Source organism: Parasteatoda tepidariorum, chromosome 8 (genome assembly GCF_043381705.1).
Source record: "Parasteatoda tepidariorum isolate YZ-2023 chromosome 8, CAS_Ptep_4.0, whole genome shotgun sequence".
NCBI classification, from domain to species: domain Eukaryota; kingdom Metazoa; phylum Arthropoda; class Arachnida; order Araneae; family Theridiidae; genus Parasteatoda; species Parasteatoda tepidariorum.
In genome coordinates this window covers 62,300,711-62,323,539 of record NC_092211.1, presented here as the reverse complement: position 1 = coordinate 62,323,539, position 22,829 = coordinate 62,300,711, and the positions used below count along the sequence as shown (strand labels likewise).

Here is a 22,829-nt window from a genome sequence, read left to right as displayed (position 1 = left end):
TCGTCTGTGTGTTTCTTGAAAAATGTACTTCATGCTTAGTAAATAAATTTTGTAAACACTTAAAATTGAAGTTGCTTGCTTACAAGTATGTAAATCGGTTTCTATAAAAAGAAATTTTGAGATTACATGCCGAGAATTTTATACTTAATAGCTTCTGAATTTATTTTTCAGAAATTCGAATTTCTTTCAGCTATTTCGTGAAATATTTCTAAATCAAGTTCCGTAAAGACAAGTTATGGCTTTGGGAAAAGAACTAAAATTAGTTAATAGCATATTTTTAAGGAGGGGATTTAGAAATTTATTAAACAGAGAGATTGAAGTAAGCTTTTAATGTTTTAATACACTGTCAATTAGTTAATCTTTTTTTTGTATGAAGAATCTTTTTAACCCTTTGACGATGACGGGATACCGTATCCTCTTCTATATACTTTTTTCTGATGCCTTAATTACAAGCCAAAATATATTTTCGCATTTTTTAATTATAAAAAACAGTCTTGTAGTTACTAAAAATATTTCTTAGATTATCGCGTTTGCTTTCAGTTGATCCGAAACATTAGAATTTAACATAAAATGAAATAAAAATTTAATTTTATAAAAATCTAACTATATATGAAATCTGATGATGGCGCCACGATTTTCTATTGTTGTCCGTGCTTTTTTATTGACTGGAAAATCACATTTTAGAATCTTGTTTTTCCTCACTCATTTCGATATTTTTTTGGTTGTCATCAACATAAAATTAATAAAAGTCATCAAGGTATTGTTTTCCTATAAATACTTTTGTATCCCTAATAGGGAAAGATATACTTGAGGGTGCCCCTTGGCGAAATTGGCGACTTATCTTTGGCGCCATTCCAGATTGCGCGGAACACCGTGGTAACAGGAATGGCTGCCGAAACATATTGATATTTCAGTAAAACATTGGAAAATTTCAACAAAACATTGGCCAAGACTTTATAAAATTGAAATGAACCCATTATAAGCAAAATTAATAAACCCAATAAAATGCATTTTGAATCAAAACAAAAATGAATAGAGTAAGCACAGAAAGAAAAAGAAAAAAAACAACTCACTTCTTCATTAAGCTTGAATATCCTCAGATTCAGGTGCACAGAATTCTCTAATAGCAGTTAGATACCGTCTAAATTTATCATGAACAGAATCTGTGTACCTCCATCGCCACATAAATTCGGCGAAATACAAATCGAAAATGGCGTCTGTGGTACCGGACTGGCGGTGACATATTTTTCTAAAGTCCCTTTTTACGACTGCCCACATACCTTCGATGTTATTGACCAGAAGCAAAAGTAACCTTACCAGCCAGTATCCAATGTAGAACTAACGGACCTCTGAAATTACATATACCGTTGAACATTTAAAAATAAAGCTTAAATCTAAACCAATCAGATTCACGATTGGGTTTCAACATCTCCCAGCTTGTCGATCAACCGCGATCACAACTTGACGAGAATCAAGGGGCACCCTCAAATATAATCTACCCCCTTAATTTAAAGTTAATTTCCTAATCTGCTAATATTACGCTTTTAAGTCAAGGGTTTGAAACTAAGAAAATTGTTGTTTTCTTTGTTAGTATGTAATTCTTTATTATAATGTAATTCTGTGCAGCATTTTAAGATAAAGTTATTTAGAAAGGTGGTCTAATCGTTAATAATAATTAACCGCTTTGCAATTATTATTTTTGTGGGAATAACAATAATATACTGTTTAAAATTACAGTCAAAAATATGATAAATGATTTAGAACTTAATGATCTGTTTTATGCACACTAAGAAGCAGGCAAAAATTTTATTTAATATATTTGCCAGTTTGGTAAGCAAAAATATTAAATTACGGTTGTGAACTTATCAAATTTGTTTGAACAATATAATGTTGCATAGTATTATAACAATATAAATGTTATCTAAAAAATGATTACTTAGAAAAATTACTTCTGTTCACCAATAGATCGAGATATTTATAATACTAGGAGGTAATAATACTTGGACATGGGAAGTGTTGGCACGAGCGTAAGCAATCAGAATTCCTTTTAGTACTTATATGTTAAGTGAATAATTTTGACTTAAGTAAGAAAACTGTTTTCTGCCAAGAAGTAACAATAACTGAGAAGCAATCATCGGGGTTTGCGAGCGACAGTGAAAAAGGGAGCTTTGCCCCCTATTAATAATTATAATTACAAATAAAATAAAATTTCAGCAATTAAAGTATGGCATGAGTTTAAACTATCGCTATTATATTTCTTTCCAGGTAATCTAAAAGTGTAACAAATCATAGACAAAAATTACAACGCCATTCGCTCAACTGTTTTTATCCGTATTCTAGTGCAAGAGTCTAATTATATTATTTTTACATTGACAAAATTATAAAGGCTATTAAACCTTTGCAAATGGTCTTTGAAAAAGAACTCAGGGGTCTTTCAAGAGGTCGTGCTCTACCTTATTCTATTTTTTTAAGAAAATTTAAATTATATTTTTGGTTAGTTATGCAATTATACTGCGTTAAAATTAATCGAAACATTAGTGATATATTACTTTTGTAATATTTTTTATTATAATAGCAATTACCAATGTAAATAAACGTTTTATTCACAATATTTTAAATCTTAATTACATCCAGAAATTTGATTTACCGGATGAAATCTGGTTTACATTGATCCAAAACATTGGAATTCCATAGCAGCCAAAAAAAAAATTTTAATTATAGTAAATATATTTATAAATAAAATAATGTTTTAATAATTAAAATGTACCGAGAGTTTACTCAATTACTGGTATAATTCTTTCCAGGGAATCTAGAAGTATAAAAATTTGTAGACTAAAACCTTATAATCCCGCTTATTCAACTAATTATTTCTCTATTCCAGTGCAAGAGTCGTCACTATTATTTTGACAAAACTGTAAAGACTAACAAACCTTTTCAAATGGGTCTTCGAAAAAAAATAACTCTGGAGCCTTTCAGAAAGTCATCTTCTGCCTTATTCTACTTTTTTTTTAAATTTAATTATATTTTCTGCTGATTATACAATTATATGATTATTTGGTTAGTGGAAAGAGAACTGTTTTAAATTTAATCGCAACATAAGTGATATACTAAAAATGCAATAATTGTTTTATTATAATAATTATAAGTGTTAATAAACGTTCTTTTTGAAAAAAAATTTAAATATTAATTACATCCAGACATTCGATTAGCCGGATCAAACCAGGTTTACATTGATCCGAAGCATTAGAATTTTACAAAAAAAAAATTTAAAAATTATTTCCTAATGATAATAAATATAATTACGTATAAAACTAATATTTTAATACTTAAAACCATCCAAGAGTTAAAACAATCGTTCTTATAATTCTTGCAGGTTATCTGAAAGTATAACAAATCGTAGACAAAAACCTTACAACACCGCATATTCAACTGTTTCTATCTCTATTCCAGTCTAAGAGTCATTAACTAGTATAGAATCAGGGACCCTTAGTTTGGCGATAATTTTCGTTTAGTTTGCTGAAATCCCATTTCTGGTTACCATGATATATTTTGCGGTTTTTGCTTTCAATGACGTCACCTTCCGGTTACCACAACTTTTCTTTACCTTTATGTCATCGGTTCTTGATTTATTTACACATATTCTTTTATTTACTAATCGCCAAAAATGGGTGGGAGCCCCAATTGTAAACTATTTCCCATTGGAATACTTCTGAATATAAAAAAGAAGTGATTTTATAACAATAATCAATATAATTACATATAAAAACAACATCTTAATAATTAAAGTATGCCATGAGTTTAAACAATCGTTGTTGTCATTTTTGCCAGATAATCTGAAAATGTAACAAATCGTAGACAAAAACCTTACAACACTGCTTATTCAACTGTTCTTATCTCTATTCCAGTGCAAGAGTCATCACTAACTATATTTCTTTTACTTTGACAAGATTGTAAAGGCTACGAAACCTTTTCAAATGGTCTTCAAAAAAAAAAAAAAANAAAAAAAAAAAAAAAAAAAAAAAAAAAAAAAAAAAAAAAACTCTGGGGTCTTTCAGGAAGTCGTCTTCTACCTTATTCTATTTGTTTTTGAAACTTCTTTTTCTGCGAGATAAAACAACAATGAGAGCTTCTACAAAACTCAGACGTGAACAGAATGGCTTTTCTTTAAAAAAAAAAAAAAAAAAAAAAAAAAAAAAAAAGATTTAGAACTTTTTCAAGTTGATTCTATTTCTCCTTTGTGAAGAGTAGTGGTTTTATTGGGTAGTAAGACTGCGTGCTTTACACAAATTGGCCAAAAAAAAGAATGTATTGAATAAAATATTTACTTTAAAAAGATTTACAAATAAGCTCAAAAGGTTGTTATAAATGGGGTATCAAGTTCGTATTTAAGTTATTGGATACAAAGCACTTTAAAAATTCGCAAGTTTTTGTTTGATAAAAAATGTAAAATAATATCGGACTAAATAGAAAAATATTTTTCTGTTTTATTCCACATTTAGATATTTCCCAAGTTAAAAGCCTACATTTATTAATATTTCGACTGTTACAGATATTGCAACAGATTCTTATTGTTTTTTTAGTTTAGAGTTAAAGTATCGCGATATTTTGTCTATAATAGATATTATACGTATTGTAGGTGGCCTAATGCAATTTCCATATATACTGTTGTATGTATAGTTTGCCGATAATAATTTTTTTAGTGCATTATACATTATACAATATTTTATTATTTGCATTTTTTTAGCATTCAAGTATTACAGTTGTTAACTATTTTGTATAGACTTTACAATAAATGCTATATAAAATGGGATTTATGTTAGTTTTTAAAGGCTTCAAACATTAGGAAACCAACAAAATATTTAAGTAAAACAATTGGCAACTAATTGTTTTACATATGTTTTATTTTATTTTACAAATATTAAAACTCATATCAATGAAATATTAAACATTAACTTAAGAAAACAGAGTCAGTTATTCAAAATTTATTGAAGGAAAGGCATTTTTTTCCTCCTCTTGAAGTAGGGTGGATTTTTTTTATATATAAAAAAGTATATCACGTATTTAAAATTGTTACTATGACAGCTAATTTTCTAATAGCAATAACAGTTGTTTAATATTTTAAGAGTTCAGATTTTATCAGCCACACTATTTTTAATTTCCTTTGAAAAATTTAATTTTCTTTGTTAAAAAGTGATTTCTATTAAAAAAAAACTTCTGTTTTACATAACATCTAAAACTGAAAAATTGCGATTAAAAAACAATTTAAAAATTAAAGTATTTTACTTAAATACCGTGCTATTAAAAATCACTGTTAAAGATTGTAACATTAATTACAAAGTATTATTTTGTTGTTAAAGAAATTTCCCCTTCTAAATTCTATTCAATGCACCGTACAAATCGTTAAAGAACCATTCTTAAGACCCGCGTAATAATTTAAGTCCATAAGCCCAAAATTCTTTGCAAAAAAACTACTTTTGCAAGGCTAGCTCAACTGGAATAAATAATTAAATGCAAATCCAATCTAAGACCCAGTAACGAAATTCCGTTGAACTAAGTTTATTTCTTCCACTTATCAGTACATCAACTCTTATGACTATTTAAAAAAAATCAACGAAAAAAACTTAAAAAACTCAAGCAGCAAAAGTTATTTTTCCAAACGGAAATTTAATTCCCTTCAAATAGGCTCTTCAAAGTTAAGATATCGGATTTCTCCGAGAAATAGCAGTTTAAAAAAAAGAATCTCCTTCGCTAACAAAACAAAAAAAAGAAGTTGGGAAAGATATACCTAATTGTTTTTTTTTATCCCTTACCAATTGCACGTTGCATTGAAAACAAATAAAAAGTGAGCGATGTTACGGATTACGAACCTCCCTTTGCCGCGTTTCTGTTACTTTAGAGTAATAGTAAGATCAAAGCCTGCGTTTAAAATATTTTTCATTGGCTTATCGAAATGTTGGCGCGATAGAAATAATTTACAACTAAAAGTTTTGTTCTTTTAATAGCTAAAAGAAAAATTTATTTTAATCTAGAACATTTGTTCTGACGCTTTCTATACTTTAATTTAAACGCGATCGTTCTATTAAAGGAAAGAATTGTTTAATTGCGATTTAGTTTTTGAAATGTGACTGACGGCAATAAGGAATTGTTGATAGAAACTGGCATTAAAAGCTTTAGTGTAAACAAAGATTAAATTTTTGAAATGGCAACGAACAGTAAAAACTTTAATTTTGTAAGCAAATCGGAAAATTTCTAAGAGCAAACAAACGTTAAATGTCGTAAAATACAGACATGATAGTTAAGAAATTTTACTCCAAGGCTTAGAAATATATCTTTCAAAATAATCAGTGCTTAGGACACATATCAGATTTAAAGCAAATTCATGATTTAAATAATCTTAATAACTGTATTTTACAGCTTCACTATTTATAAAAATATATACTTTAAAAATATAAATACGCAATAAAAAGTCTAATTGAAACTAGAACATTTATTCTGCACTTTCTATATTTTAATTTAAATATGATTGTTCTAAAGAAAAATATGTTTAATTGCAATTTAATTTACGAAACGAGACTGACAGCAATACATAATTGTTGATGAAAACTACAATTAAAAGCTTTAGGATAAATAATAATTAAATTTTGAAATGCCAATGAATAATTAAAGTTTCAGTTTCGTAAAGAACTAAAAAAATGAGTGCAAACAATTAGTGTTAATTATTGACTGATGCAGAAATACAAATTGGTAAATATTTAGATAGGTTTAAGAAAAAAATTTTTTTAAAAGAATTTTTTTTTTAGAGTACATGTAGAGTTATTAAAATAAATGAATGATTAAATCATACTTAAAAGAATACCATTTACAACTAAGAATATTTTTAAAAAAAAAAATCTATATTTTAGCAGTGCCGGCACTAAGCATACGCCACCTCGCAAAATGCGATAAAATCGTAAATTTGGTGAATTAAATTGTGTTTGGGTGAAAGTATTGGAGAATGATTTTTTCCACTGTAAGGAAATTAAAATTACGCCGAAATGAATTTTTCCTAACAAATCAGTATTTTTTATTCGATTACTGTAATTTTCTGTAGATGCGCCGCATAACCAATTAGAATTAGGTCCACATAACATAAGCCTGAGACAAACTACCGTAAAATAGTTTTCTATGAGAAAAAAATTAACCATAAAATTTTTTAAAATTTGCATTTGGCGAATACTTTTGCTATTTGGCTAGTTTAATGTCCAAAACCATTACCAAAGCGCTTCGGAAAAAAATTAGAGATTTTTGGTGTTCCCATAGAGCCTGAAGTACTGTAAATTTTACCATGTTCTGGTAAATTTAACCATACTTTTTTTCCAAGTATATTTTTTTTAAAAAGTTAGAAAAGGACTTTCTTAGCAGTAGTCAACACTTTTATTATTCATTCTGAAGTATTTTAACCAGAAATTCAGGAACCAAAAATTCTAGATTTCATATTACATTATTAATCATACACACCATAATCACATTACATTAAGAATCATACTTCAGAATCATTCTGGATTTCATATTACATTATTACACATTTAGTAAAAAATACAAAACTGAAAAATAATGTTAATAAGAAAATTGCTTTTATGCCTGTTCTGAGGTATAATAAAATTGCCAGATTTGTTCACCTATTATAAAACTATATTTCATTGTTAATTTTCATCAGATTTATTTTCAAAGCGTTTTGATAAAAATTACCAAGTTTTTTTGGCATTCCCATAGAACCAGAAGCATTGCGTTAATATATTTGGTTAGTTTTGACCATGCTTTGTTCCTCAGTATTGAATTTTATAGACATGACGAAATAACTTAATATTGTGAAATTAAATATGAAATTAAACTCTCGTTTCGAAAAATCTAAATTTTCAGGTATTTAAAATATATTTATATGCACTAACAGAAATTAATTTTAAATTAATTTCAACAATAATAATTAGAAATTAATTTTTAATTATTATTATTGAAAACTGTAGTAGCCAGCTAGACAAAAATATATTACATTTTGCCGTAGTTCTTCCATCTTGTTCTTCAATCTTTAGAATATTTATAAAAATAAGGCTGATGAAATATAGCTTATTGTATTTATTTAACAAACAATTCTTTTTAAAAATTTATTTCAATATTAAAAATTGTAAAGATACTAAATTAGTAATTTTTGTTACGGCGTAGTTTCTTAATGGAGTAACGGCTTTACTTTCTTTAAGTTATAAGTCGAAAACTAAAACTTCGTTCATTAAATATTCTGTTTCCAAATTAAGATCTTCTTTCAAATTATTTCTAATAAATAAAAGGGAATTATGCGAAAGTAACTTGACTACGCAACATGAATCAAAAAAGAACCTTCGTTTAATCACATATGACATTATTAGATTTATTCGGAAGCAAAAATAAAATTTTCTTGATGGAAAGTTTTGTTTTTATTTTTAACAAACGTAATTTGAACTTTTTCTTTTAATAAAGTCAAACAATGTTCATTCAGATAATTAAAATATATTTTTCCCAAATATTTCTGGGAAAAATGCCGGGCATTAAAGCTGAAAGCAGAAAACTGAAAATTTTTCTTTCAAGAGATGTGAAGTCTTTTTCATTCCAAAATCCGCCATTGGCATTTTTAATTGTTATGCTAATTTACTACATAAAACTTCGCTTCAGTTTGATCACAACTGTCATCTTTTATTTACTTTTTTTTGTTGCTTTTCCTTAAAGTGATTTTCAATCCTTTCTTTAGTTCAGTGGGGCATAATCCTTTTCCAGGCATTGCACTTTAAGACCATCGCCATTATTGCTCAATGGTTCAAGGGGAGCATTCGTTCAATTCTTCTTAGAAATTGCAGCTTTGAGCTCACTTAATCCAATTCCTGTCAATTTTTCTTTCCACTCGCTGCCTAAATAGATTTGCGACTGATTTCCCATCCGTTAATGCGAATTAATCTACAAATGAGAAAATTAAAATGAGTCCTATCTTAGCCATTTTCTTTTGTTTTTATAATTAAAATAAAAATACATTTTAACGATATGCAATCTATTAATTTCAGTGATTGGATACTAAATGAATGCGTAATGATATAATTTCCGAGAAGGGAGTACCTCCGATACTTTCTCATAAAATATTATAGCCATTTTATACAGTACAGTAAGTTCCACATCTGTAATGCGATTATCTTTTAAGATTTAATAAGATTAAAGGCAAAGACTTATTTTGCATTTCAATCAATCCTGGTTGTAGTTTATCATAGAGAAAACAACTGTATACACAATGAGTTTTATCCTGGCAATTAAATGTATATATTGAGGTATTATAGTAATAAACCTTAATTTTCTAATTATTTAAGAGAATTTAGTGAAACATATCACGCTATCCACTTAGACCATAAGTTTTTCGGCAAATTGTGCTGCCATCTAGTTGAGATTCTGGGAACTAGTGTAATACCTATCCGGAAACTACTCTAAGAAAGCATTTGGTACAAAAATGCATTTTTTAGAAGAAAAAAAATTTTAAACATTCAATTGTCCCAAGCCTTTGTAAGATTTAATGCATAAGATAATCAATTATAAGATTTAAATGTAATACTTATGCACAATTAACATTTTTAACTTGTTTTCTTAAATTCTTATTTAATTTTTATTACAGTTAAAATTTATTAAATGTTTTTCGCCAAAAGTTAATTTTTAATATTGATTTAGAATTCAAAAAAATTCTATTCTATTCATCATTTTCATTGCATTTATGTGCTGACAGATTGACCGGTCGATAGTTCATTTACGTCGCACTAGAGCTGCACAATGGGCTATAGGTGACGGTCTAGGAAACACCCTTGAGGATGATCCGAAGACATGCCACCACAATTTTGATCCTCAGCAGAGGGGACAGCTCCTCAGCTTTGGTAGCCAGATTACCTGTGAGCGAAGTCGAGCACTTTATGGTAGAACAGTTTAACGAGGACCAATGCAGCGCATTCTCGGTGCCTACGCAGCCTGATCCAAGGCAAAATGCTCGACTTCGCGTGCAGGTCGTCGGGCTACCGAAGCGGGGGTGCCATCCCTTCTGCAGAGGCTCAAAATTGTGATGGCATGTCTTCGGATCATCATCCTCAGGCATGTTTCCCAGACCGTCGCTAATAGCCCATTGTGCAGCTCTAGTGTGACGTAAATGAACTAAAACTACAACCATCTATTAGTGGAATACTGTTCAGAGTAAAAATTATTATAAAACATAGTATTCTCTTCAATACAAGAAATTTTTTGAATAGCTTTTTAACGATGCATCTGAAGAACATTTTTCAAATAATCTTGTTCCCAATTGTAATATGTATTTAGTTATATTTTAATAAAAATATCGATGGTTCAATGTAAGTGTTTAAAACATGAACACATTTTCTTCTGATTCTTTAATTAATGTATGGTATTTAAAAATATATTTTAATAAATATTATTTTTAAATTTAATTACTCTTATTCTTTCTCGCGCAATCAATGTGTATTTCAGTTTTGTTTTCTTTTTCATATATTAGAAAAGAAAATTATTTATTCTTCTTATCAAATAAAATATTTCAGCCTCTTTTTCCTGGTTAATTATAAAAAATTCGAGAAGGAAAAAAAAAGATAACGAAGTTGTGGTTTTTTTTTCTGATAAGTATTAAAAAAAACAGTAATTATGCTTATTGAAATAGTCTTTTAGAGCAGAATTATTATGATGAAACTAGCAATATTTTGTGCATTTTTATAAAGAAGTTTTTTTTTAAGAAATAATGCTGTTAATGAAAATAAAACGAGTATGAGATTTAATTTAGTTGATTAGTTTTATGTCAATTTCAAAACACACTGTTAGAATTTTCAATCTAAAATTACGGTAAAATATGCTGAAGCAATCTGTCAGTTCAATTAACCATAAAGTTTATGTTAAAGAAGTTTTTTTTATCTTTACAGTTTTTTAACCATTTACAACTAGCATGGTATCAAAACCATAAAAATTAACTGGATAATGAAGTTAGGAATTTCATTTGACAATGGGCATTTACGGTTGGTTGTGACACCATCTATGCTAGAATGACAGTGTTTTAATAGTCTAGAGTCACAGATTGGGGAGTGCAGGACACTGGAAACTCTTCATGTGTTGAAGGAAATATTTGATCACCTCAAGGACACGAACCCCAGTTCTGTCGGTTATGAGATAAACAGATTAGCAATCTCGGCTATATTACGAACCCAGCTGCAAGGAACTAAGTGGCCTGGATGGTGCTTTAAGATTCTCAGGGTTCACCTGATACTGTCCTTTAACCGTATCAGGCGAAAACAGTTAATAAACGATTTTTCTCATAGTTAATAGTTTGAATTTCATCTTTTTTTATGGTTATTTGATTGTTTTGCTTGATTATGCTAAAGTAACAATTGAATTAACTGTCATTTAATAATTTTTTCAGAGAAATTTCTAACAGTGTGCATTGTTAATAGTCGCAAAACTTAATTTTGCTATTTAAGTTGCCAATTATTTACTTTTAGGATCAAGCAATGCAAAGAACAATTAAATTATCTACATTTGACGTTTTTTGAAAATCAAAGATTTTAGCTTTGCTTAATAGCGTCCACTTATTTTAAACAAGATTGTCTGTCCAAAGATATTAATATGACCATAATATGAAAGACCCCATGTTGCGGCCGGAATAATGGAAGTTTTATTTTTCTGTTACTTTTAATTTCATGCTAATTTCTCACTATTTACGCTATTTATTGTGAATGGTCATTGATTTTCAGATGGATTTATTTCTAAATTTACACATTTATTTAAAGCAGTTAACTTTTTTTTATTAGTTGAATTTTCTGGTAAAAGTGAAAGGCTTAAGTTTCTTAAATTTAATTTTAAAATGCGATAAAATTCTTACTCGAGATAGAAAGAGTTCATGTTATCTATGCCGGAGAAGAAAAAAAAGTATATGAAATAGAAATAAAAACTTACCAAGAAATATAAATTCTTTGAGAAACTTTTGAAAAGTGAAAAGATTAAGAAAAAAGTGAATCGAATGCTTTAAACTATGTTTGTGACTCGAACACTCATTTCTTTTCACTCTAGGGCTAACACAATTGACAGAAGAAAAAGGTTCCCTTTCTCTCGGCTACCCGAGCCGAAACCTGTCCTAAACAGTGACCCACACCCCTACTTGAAATAGTTATACCTCACAGCAATAGTCACCGCTACGGTCCAGAAGAATGAATAGGGGAGTTCTTACTATAGACAAACTATGTCTTAAAGTTTTGCTTGCATGGTTTTACAAAGCTACTAGAAAGCTGTTGAATGTTGTTTTTAACTGCTTGTTGAAGGTAAATTCCGTTCTATTTGACGTAAAAACTAAACTCAAGCACTTTTGAAAAAAAAAAGTTTTATATAGCAAATAGAAAAATGATATTTTAGCCAAAATTGGCTAAGAAAAGATAGTCGGGTACCTTTATTGTTAAAACTGATTTTTATCTAACTCAGTATATTTTAATTGTTAAAGTTAGATTATTATTCAATTTATATTAATTATTCAAGTTACATCCTTATTCTATTTGGTATTTTAATAATTGAGTATACTCTTTTACCTCTGTATTTTAATTGAAGTTTGATCTTTATATTTTTCTGTATGGTTTAATTATTGAAGTTAGATTTTTAATCGATGTACTTTAATTTGGATCGAAGCACAAAAAAATAATAAAAAATCTTTTCTATTTCAAATCTTTAGAAAACCATTGCTTTTCAAAACTGGTTAGTAGTTTCTCCAAAATAAGATTTGTGTTTTACTTACTTTCCGAGGAAAGCAACTCAAATTCTCAAACCTGTAACGAAACTTTCTTTGTGTCTTTTACAGTTTAAACTAAAATGAAAGAAGGGAAATTGCTACAAACAGTTCGGCTGATGACACTGCAAATCGAAACTTCAAATCTATAGACAGTTCGGATAATTTCATTTCTCAGGTTCAATTTTCGATGATGACGTCTTCACGAGTTTCCGCTTCCTTTTTAATATAAAATACTTTTTGAGATTTTATATAGAACCGAAACGTGATAGGAAAGATACTGGAACTCGAATTGTCATTTTTACTAATAAAAAATGGATTTTTTAGAACTGTACTAGAAAAAAATTTCAAAAAAAACATTTTTGTATTAATATTGTTTTTTAAACGTTTTGGGAGATTCCTTTGCGTATACATTCAATGTTTAAGAACCAGAAACTGCTTTGAAAACTGAAATAATATTCCAAATCTAGTTGCAACCTACAAAAGATGAAAAAACCGGTTATGTGTTTAAGAAAGAATAACATTACATAATTTCTGATACTTTTCAGTTAGGCAGTGTCAAGGGAGAAGTTACTAAAGAATTTCGACCTGTGCTAAAATAAAAAAGAAACATTTATTATACGTATAATTTTTCTGTTTCGCTTTGGGTTTTTTTTTTTTTAATTATGNTTTTTTTTTTTTTTTTTTTGGTCCTAATTCATTTTTCGTTGTCCTAAAATTTCCACCAAAAAATATTTATCAGGATTTGTGCCTAATCAGCTGATAAAGACCTAAATTCTACATATTCTAAGCATATAAGTATTGAGAAAATTATTTCAAAGTATTGAGATCGATCAAAAATTAACGCCAAATTTGAACTTTGCTTAAGTCCCGCAGTGGACTGATCGTCAAGACACGGTTCCCAGCAGACCACCGAAGTCAAGCATCACTGGCTGCGGTCAGTGTGCGAGTGGGTGACCACTCGGATCAGCCTGCATAGGGACCGAGGGTGTGCGGTATTGGTCCTCGTTAAGCTGTTCTACCGTAAAGTGCTCGACTTCGCGTGCAGGTCGTCGGGCTACCGAAGCGGTGTGCCATCCCCTCCGTAGAGGATCAAAATTGTGATGGCATGTCTTCGGATCATCCTCAGGTATGTTTCCCAGACCGTCGCCAATAACCCATTGTGCAGCTCTAGTGCGACGTAAATAAACAACAACAACATGAACTTTGCTTAATTCGTGCTATAAAATAGTGTCAACTAAACAGACAAAAAAAAACAGGAGTGCATCTGAAAGTTCATCATTGCAATTGCCGTAAGCAGAAGCACAATTTGTTTTCATTGTTGAGAAATTCTTCAGCAATGTGAAGTCGTTTCCAGGTTATGCAATTGCCTTTTTTTTGCGATCAGTCAGCCAAATTTGCGCAAAATGGTCATTAATAATTTTTGAAAGTGGTAGATCAGTCAACAAAATAGAAAAAACTATTTAAGAGACATCATATTCCACACATCGCTCTTTATACTGAATATTTTATAAATTAATGGGAAAAAAATCCAAAATTTACACTATTTTTAATTCAAAACCAATGTTTTCTATCAAGATTACTACTTGCATGGAAAATTCCTTTATTGTTGAGACATTTTTTGAGAAGTTTTAATTCACTTCCAGGTTATGCAATTTCCTGGTTTTAGTAATCAATCTGCCATATATGCAAAACGGTCATTGATAATTTCGGCAACGGTGTGTAGACCTGGCAGCATAACCACCTGGCATAACCTGGCAGCATTTTTATTTAACCGATATCTTATTCCACAAAATGTTTTATACTGTATATTGTATAAATCAGTAAAAAAAATCCAAAATTTACAATTTTTGAGTTAAAAACCTGCCTTTTCTAACAAAATTACTATAGTTATAAGCAAATAAGCGATTCGAAATTCATTTGTCGTGATAATATCCTGATAAAAATATCGGGATATCAGAAAATCATGCAGAAATCTGTAACAGTAAGTACTGAAAAACCACATGGATTTATAATGAAGTCAGCGCAAAATCAGCCCATTGAAAGATGATATCTTTAATGCGTGGTTTGAATTTTCCGTGAGTTTTTAATTTCGTACTAAAAATATAAAATCGCGTTTGGTTCACTTTTACTTCAGCAAAATAATAAAATTTATTCACAGCAATTACGTGATTTCTGCGCAAGGTTCGTGATTTTGGATATTCCCTTCGAAATTCTTCAGATCTCGCAGACTCTGATCTCTCGGACTCCTAATTCATAAATTTGAGTAAAAAGAAACTATAATAATGGACCTTATTATGCATAATCAAAAATTCTCAGAAAATATATTGCATTTAATTCTAAAAACATAACACATTGAAATTACACATAGATTTTTGTTATTTCAAAAGATTTTTGCTTATTATATTTTAATAAATAATTCATTCAACTGGAATAAGCAATCCAAATGAAGTGTTTGATTTTCATGCATGGATATAAAAAAACAAGAAATGGGGAAAATGCATATAATTTTACTGGTAATCAGAAATTCTCACTGGCTACTAACGTTTTTCAAGTTATTGGAGCTCTTCCTAAGACTTCCTCCACTGTCATCAACAAAACTAAAACAGTGATTGTCAACTAATTAATAGTAAAATTTTTGGTAGACGAACGCAAAAGAACATTGCATGCGTTTAATATTCCTGCTCTTAAACCTTATTTCTCTAAGCCCTAATTATTTCAATTATAAGAAACAATCAACGAATTTTAATTATGCAGAAAATATAATCCCAACTGCAGTAACAATGCATTAAAAAAAAGTCGTATTAAAGAAGAAAATAATGCTACTTATGAAAGGATTTCAATTACCGGAATATAAATGAAGCTTTAAGCCTAAAGATCTCTCATTCTGAGTCCGATCCTTCATATGTCAATGTAGAGTGGATTTTATACACCACCTATTCCAAGACACCCTTTCCTCCAAAGGTCCCCCTATTCCGTCAGAATAATGGCCCCTCATTCGGCCGACCCTTTGAAAGCTCTGCAGAAGCCAGATCTGTTCCTCAAGCTCCGGCGAAACGAAAGAGAAATTTCAACATCTGCCGAATACTAATTGGAAGGAAGAAATATGGTAATGATGGGATTTCTGATTAGTTCGGATATCTCCGTCTTGGGTAATAGGGTCCCATTCAATAGGCGCCGCCCCTGTCCTTTCTGTAGCCCTTCTCTGAATGAAACCCCGGCAGATAATAGCCCCCGCTTTCTCCTGTGAGGATAATCTCTGGCAAAAGGTTCTGTTCTATCCTTTTCTTATGCCGGCTCCTCTCAATTAAAAAATTTTAATTTTTTTTTGTCAAAAAATGGTATAAATGAGTTGACATTTTTAAAAGACAGTGAATGCCGGAGATGAATGAAATCAAAAGGATTTAATGAGGTCATAACAATTATGAAAGGGACTCTTTATACAGTAACATTGAACAGCATAGAATTAAAAAAAAGCAATGACTTAATTATCAAAACATGTTTCAAATAAAATGCTGTCCATAATTAAGGTACTTGATTTAATTTTATAATCAGCAAATGGTCCAATTCTGAGTTTAAGACAATCAATGTTGATCTCCGTAGCCTTGTAATTTCGAACCCAATCCAGAAAACAAGACTGGATCAAGCATTGAGATAAACTAAACTAAGTACAAGTCCAGCCTTCGAGCAATCCTTGTTGAAGCGTTAGTTTTAATTTTAAAAAATGGACTCGATATAAAGAATTCTTTTTCTCAGTAACAGGCTCCGCACAGCAGTCCGCACAGTAATTGCGGGATCAATTTTTTTTCCGCATTTTTGTTATCGACGTCCTCCAGATAAAATAAATAAACAAGATTAGCTTAAAATTTGATTTCATTCAATCTTAAAATTTCTCGCAAAAATTATTTAAAGCCTAGAGAAATGTTACACACAAATTTACATCTGAAATGAATTATATTATATAAGATAATATTAGTTTTTGTTAAACTTGAATGCGAAAAAATGAGTAGAATTCAAAAATTGCAATAGAAAATGATTTAAAATGTTTTACTGTGAAATTTCATGTTTATATAAAAAAAATTGTAAAAATAAAATATTATTTTAAAATTAAAAATCAAATACAAAACAATTAGTTCGTCAAAGTAAAATATCATTACTCTAATCGAGATAGCGAGTATTTTTCCCCCCAATGGCAGGCACTGAATTTGAATCTTTGCCTATACTTTGCCAGAATTGTTGCTCATTTCGCGTTACCCAGTGGGCACCTGTGAACCAAAGTCACGGAGGCGAGCAACATTGCCCACGCCACACTGCCACAAACCTGTTTATAGGGTGGGCCACATTCACACAGCAACAGAAGACAGCACAAAGAGAGAGAGAAACATCCATGCCCAGAGCGGGATTCGAATCCGCAGCCTATGGCTTCGCAGTCAGGCATGCTAACCGCTCGGCCACCAGGCCGGCGAGAGATAGCGAGTATAAAGTAATCAATTTTACACAAAAAGTATCGTTATCAATATAATAGGAATTATAACGTGCTGCAGTCCGTAACATAGATGCAATATTTAATATATTACTATTATAGCGTAAAACATCTAAACAAAAGGCAAAACACATCTACACGGTTAACTGATGCATTACCGACCAATTAAATACTCTTTAATCTTCAAAACAAATTGTTTTGCTTTAACCATGCTATAATATAACATACAAATAACATTTTCATTTCAACTTTAGAAAGAATTTCTGAAAAAAAATCTGAAAAAATTACTTTCAAACACACCACTGAAGGCCTAAATTAATTTTCAGTGAAAATGACCGTCCTATTTCTATTTACTTTGCTACACAATTGTTTCATCATTTAAAAGTAAAAAGCATCTGCAAGGCTAGAATAAACAACATCGCTCAAATTAATTCTCTTTGATCTAGAAAAATAAATAAATAAATAAAAAAAGAAAAATAACATTTATTTCTCAAAGAAATCGTATATTTAGCTAACCATGCTGTAGAAGCTGCAATTTACATGTAAATACAATTTTCAGGTCATTTCTAGAAAGAAGCTACAATTTATTGAAGAAAAAAAATATTTATTTTGCAAAGAAATTGTAGCTTCAATAAATCATGCAGCAGAGCTATAATTCAACATGCAAACATTGTCAATTCATCTTCAGAAAGAATTTCTGAAAAAAAAATCTGAAACAATTGCTTTCAAACACGCCACTGAAAGCCTAAATTAATTTCCAGAAAATTGACCACCCTATTTCTATTTACCCAGCAACACAATTGTTCCATCAACTAAAAGGAAAATGCATCTGCACGGCCAAGTGAAACATCGCAGACCAAACCAATTTTCTTTGATCTACACGGGAGAGAAAAAAAACAGTCTACAAAAAACTATATTCCCCATATACCTTGAGCATAATATGAGGAAGCACTCATTTTTTGAAGTTTTTATGACACTTACATTTATTTACTTTACTGAACAAACAACCAAAAAGCAAACGATTCGCATAAAAATGTTCGAAATATCGAACAACAAGCTCCAACTTTATCAAGTTTGTCGTTGAATTATTTCGGCACTTATACCAATTTTTTTTTTCTAACTTTTTTTTTCACTTTCGGGTCGACGCTGGTCTGCAAAAATTTCTCGTAAATTTTTCCACCTACGGTCCCTTTTTTCGTGTTACATTATGCATGCGATATCAAACACTATCCCGAACTGAAGTGAAGAAAAAGTAAGACCACGCATTGCTCTTTTTTTTTTACTTTACCTCCGAGCATCCACTTATCGAATGCTATAAAAATATCGCTCCTTTTTATTGGTGGGGTCGTTTTTGACAGTTTTGGACAAACACCGATGTGGATTTACGGAAATGAATAAAAGGGGGGTGGTGATGCTTAAGGCGCTTCTGAAAGAAAGACCTTTTTCCTCATTTTTTTTTTTATAGAATATTGGCCTTGTTTCGCCTTTTACCTTTCTTGGCGAAAGAAGAAACTTGAGGTTAGGATATAAAACAGTATTTGAGCGTAAAGAAAAAGGTGAAATGTCCCTGCATAAATAGAGATGAGTACTTATAAGTTATACCTTGGCACTAAAACTCTTGAATTGTTTGGCGTTATTTTAATAAAAATGATAGGGGGATTACATACAAAACTAGACTGAAATAATTTGAAAAATTTTCATAGTCTAGAATTTAAGGGCTGATTATACTAAAAGCAAACGTAGGTCTTTTTCCAGTTTTTAAAAAGAAGCTAAACAATGCATATTTTTAAATATAGTGAAAAACTACTAGACTCCGGAAAAAAATTACTTTTTGTTTGAGTATGCTAAGGTTTACATTTCCAATAAAACCTTAAAGTAAGCTATTTTTATCAGTTTTCTTAAAAAAGAAATCATAGAGCTAGGAAAAAAATATTTTTGTCAAGAAGTTTAAAAATAGTATATGTTTTTAAATATAGTGAAAAATTACTAGACTCAGGGAAAAAACACTTTTTGTCGGAGTTAATCAAAGGTTTACGTTCACTAATAAAACCTAAAAATGGACTATCTTTGCCAGTTTTTCAACAAAAAAAATGGAACTAGAAAAAAATATATTTTTGATTTCATTTCAGGGTCTAGAATCTGAGGGTTCCTTCTATAAAGGTTTAGTGTTATTCTGATTGATTTTTCTAAATTATAATCACTATATTCCAAATTATAATCGTTAAAATTATTTGTTTTAAAATAAAAATTTCATTGTTTCAAATAAAAATTCTGCATTTTGAGTCTGATTGTAAGGATTGCTGACCTAAATTTGATTACAAAAATACATCTTTGAGTAAATATAATACATCAACAAAAATGCATCATTTGCTATAAGATGTATTTGAAAATTATGCGTACAAAAACGTGGGCACGTTTGTTTGTTTTTTCTTTTTTTTACGCTTTTTTTTTAAAATAGTCTTAAACTGAACTTTTATTAAACATTCATCCTCTGTTATTGTTATTTATATGAGTCGTGGTGGCTCAAGGGATAAAAAGCTCGCCTCTCAATGAGGTGACCCGAATCCCAGTGATGGCTGGTCGATCCGAATTCCGCGCTCACTCGCACTGACCTCAGTGCTGACGTAAAATATCCTCAGCGGTAGATAGATCATGGGTTTGAGTCCTCTTGCCGCAAAGCTAATCGCGGGATGTTTACGTGTGATGTCTCTCCAAATGCAGGTTAGTTCCATAAAAAAGTCCTCCACGAAAGTAAATTTCTCCCAATACTTGTTCCAGGAGTTCTCTTGTCTTCTGAATTAGGTTCAAAATTACAATGTTACGGAGTTGAAAATAGGTAGTCGTAAACTCAAATCTGAATCGGTTATTCAACGTCGGTTATATATCGGTAATAATAAAAAAATGTCTTTAAAAAATAAAGTCATTTGAAACATATTGGATTAAGAAAACTTCTATAAATATTATGAACTTCTATAAATATTACTCTGTCTCATTACTTAAAAATATTTCCTATTTTATACAAAATAAAAAAAGCAGTCTAGTTTAACTTCATTAAATATCTTATATTGTTTAAATTATTTCCAGGTTTGAACAGGAGTTATGATAAATTAAATAAATAAACTATTTCTAGGAAAACAATTAGATTTGAGAATTAGCTTACGGCATTTTTTTTACCAAACTTGCAACCGCTGACATTTGAAAGCTGAGTTAATTAAGCATATAACATTCGAATAAATATTTTATGTACTCTAAAATAGAACTCTGTAACTGTTTTAGCAAACAATGACGCTAATTAATAAATCTGGCTAATTAAAGGTAAGTCCTTTATTTGGTTAAATTGGCATTGTTTAAAAAAATGCCGTAATTTCTAATGAATGTTGTTTACAATTGCGTTCTGTTCTTAATCTCAATAATAATAATCAAGTCATCTTTCTTTTGAAGTCAAAGTCTTTCTTTTATTATCCAAATATTTTGTGCATTATATAATTTATTAAATTGCATAATTTTGCAAGTTTTAATGGAAATGAAGCAATTTATTTTCATTTCATATTTCATTATATTTGACTTCATAAACAATAATAAAAGTTCTAGAATAAAATTTAATATCAGAGCAATAAATTTTATCGTATAGTGTAGTGCTAATGTACTTTCAAAGAGAATAATGTTACATTTATTTATATTTCATTATTGCATTTTTCAAATATCACAAATATTTCTGTCTTAAAAGCAAAATTAATTACGCTACATGCACAAATAAACAAAATATTTCATTCATTTCTGTTTTATTCAATATTTTGTATAATAATTTTCATAAAGATAGAAACATCAGAACCGTAGATTTAAAAATAACTTTTAACAGTTCTTTTTTACTATTAAAGGCTTAATTTTCCCAATTTTATTTATAGATTTAAGCTAATATTGATAAATTACACATTGGTATTACTAATGAATAACACTGTCCAAAAATTTCGTAATGTTACTCACTATTTTTAACAAAGTTCCAAATTGTTTTACAAATTTCCATCAAATTCTTGAAAAACGCAAGATTTTTTTGCATTAGACTTCCCCTCTATATATTCTTGATACATTTATTCATAATTTAATTACTTGAATTTCATTTAATTTATTTGCTTGAATTTACACAAATCTCCGAAATAAACGTAAAAGGCAGCACCACAGCTCTACTCATCATTATCCAGCTCTTTAAATGATATAAATCTCGTGCTACGAATCTCTCAAGCTTTATGGCTTCACAAGAAACACACAACTGAACTACATTTCAAATTCTGTTAGTATTTCAGAAAGGTTACTGGTATAAATTAAGCGCGTTAGCTGCTCATTATTATCATGAGACCTTCCCAAATCTTTTTATAGTATGCTTAAGTTTTTAAGACACATAATACTACTTTTACTTTATGATTAATTTTTACGTTATCAAACGTTTGATGCAAAACTCCAATTCTTAGTAAGAACTGGGATTGTTAAGAACTAGGAACTATTAAAGAGAAAACATTATTGTCATTCATAAGTTTTGTATAGAAAATAATATTGTAATATTTCAGAAAAAAATATGCTAGTGATTAAATTTTGTTGAGTCAAAATAATTTTTAATTTCTCGAAAATAAAAGGTAACGCGCCGGATTCTAAATGAGGCAACTTTCTTTAAAATGTGATTGACAATTGGCCGTTACGTACTGTTATAGACTAACACCGACGACAGTGTAAATAAAAAATATTACCTATGGTAGAGGTGCTATATAACAGAGGCCTCATGTTCTCTGGCTTGGATCTTGGGGGTTTGCCGTTCCTTTGCTTTTCTGCGTCTCAAATTTGGATTAATTTTTCTCAAAAATTTCTCCAAAAAAAGCAATGCTGTTTTATTTCTTGGAGGTCCTATTGTGACGTATAATTGAGTTTGAAACTGCTTGTCTGAGGGGTTTAACCTATAAAGCCTCACATTTCAAACAAAAGCAGCGCTTATATAGTGGTTAAGAAATTACGTAATTCAACTAGAAAGGCTCCTAAAAACATTACTTATAATTGTATATGTTTGACTACAATATAAATTGCATTAAATACTCCAAGTCGCAAGAATTATTCGTGTGTATTCGCTTCCACCGATTGGGTTATGTAGCAAATTGCTAAAAGGTTGCGTAACTTCGTTAAAAAGGACAAACATTAGTTGTTCTGCGCTAAAGTTGAAATGTCACGGCATTCATAAGGGTATGAAGTTCGTCTGAAAAACCGAAATTGGGAAAAAATCATTACATATAAGGATCATTTTCAGTACATGCTGTTCACCTACATGCTCGTGTAAATGCTTGGAAACTACAAGTAAAAGGAACCGCGCTCATTTGCACGAATCGTATTCATATGCAAGAATGTAGAATGGAATGCAGAGATAATAAGCCAGTACTCTGTTCAACTAAAAATGATAGGAATAAGGAGAAAATTTTACTGATTATTGCTAACATTATCGACATCTGTCTGCTCCTCGCTGATTCGGTAAATCTTTTTAGGCAAAATATGGTTATCATCCGGTTTTAT

General features: G+C 29.9%; 1 protein-coding gene and 1 long non-coding RNA gene across 4 annotated transcripts in view; one reads left to right on the top strand and one right to left on the bottom strand.

Moving 5' to 3' along the window:
• The window catches only part of LOC107453302 (suppressor of lurcher protein 1), a 1,038,548-nt gene that overhangs the window by 891,888 nt on the left and 123,831 nt on the right, over nucleotides 1–22,829 (top strand). The window lies entirely within an intron of this gene.
• LOC139426209 (uncharacterized) overlaps nucleotides 7,297–22,829 on the bottom strand; it is a 161,367-nt gene continuing 145,834 nt past the window's right edge. Inside the window, exon 3 of the long non-coding RNA XR_011637415.1 lies at nucleotides 7,297–8,961. This is a non-coding gene — a long non-coding RNA (uncharacterized lncRNA). The remainder of the gene's footprint in view (nucleotides 8,962–22,829) is intronic.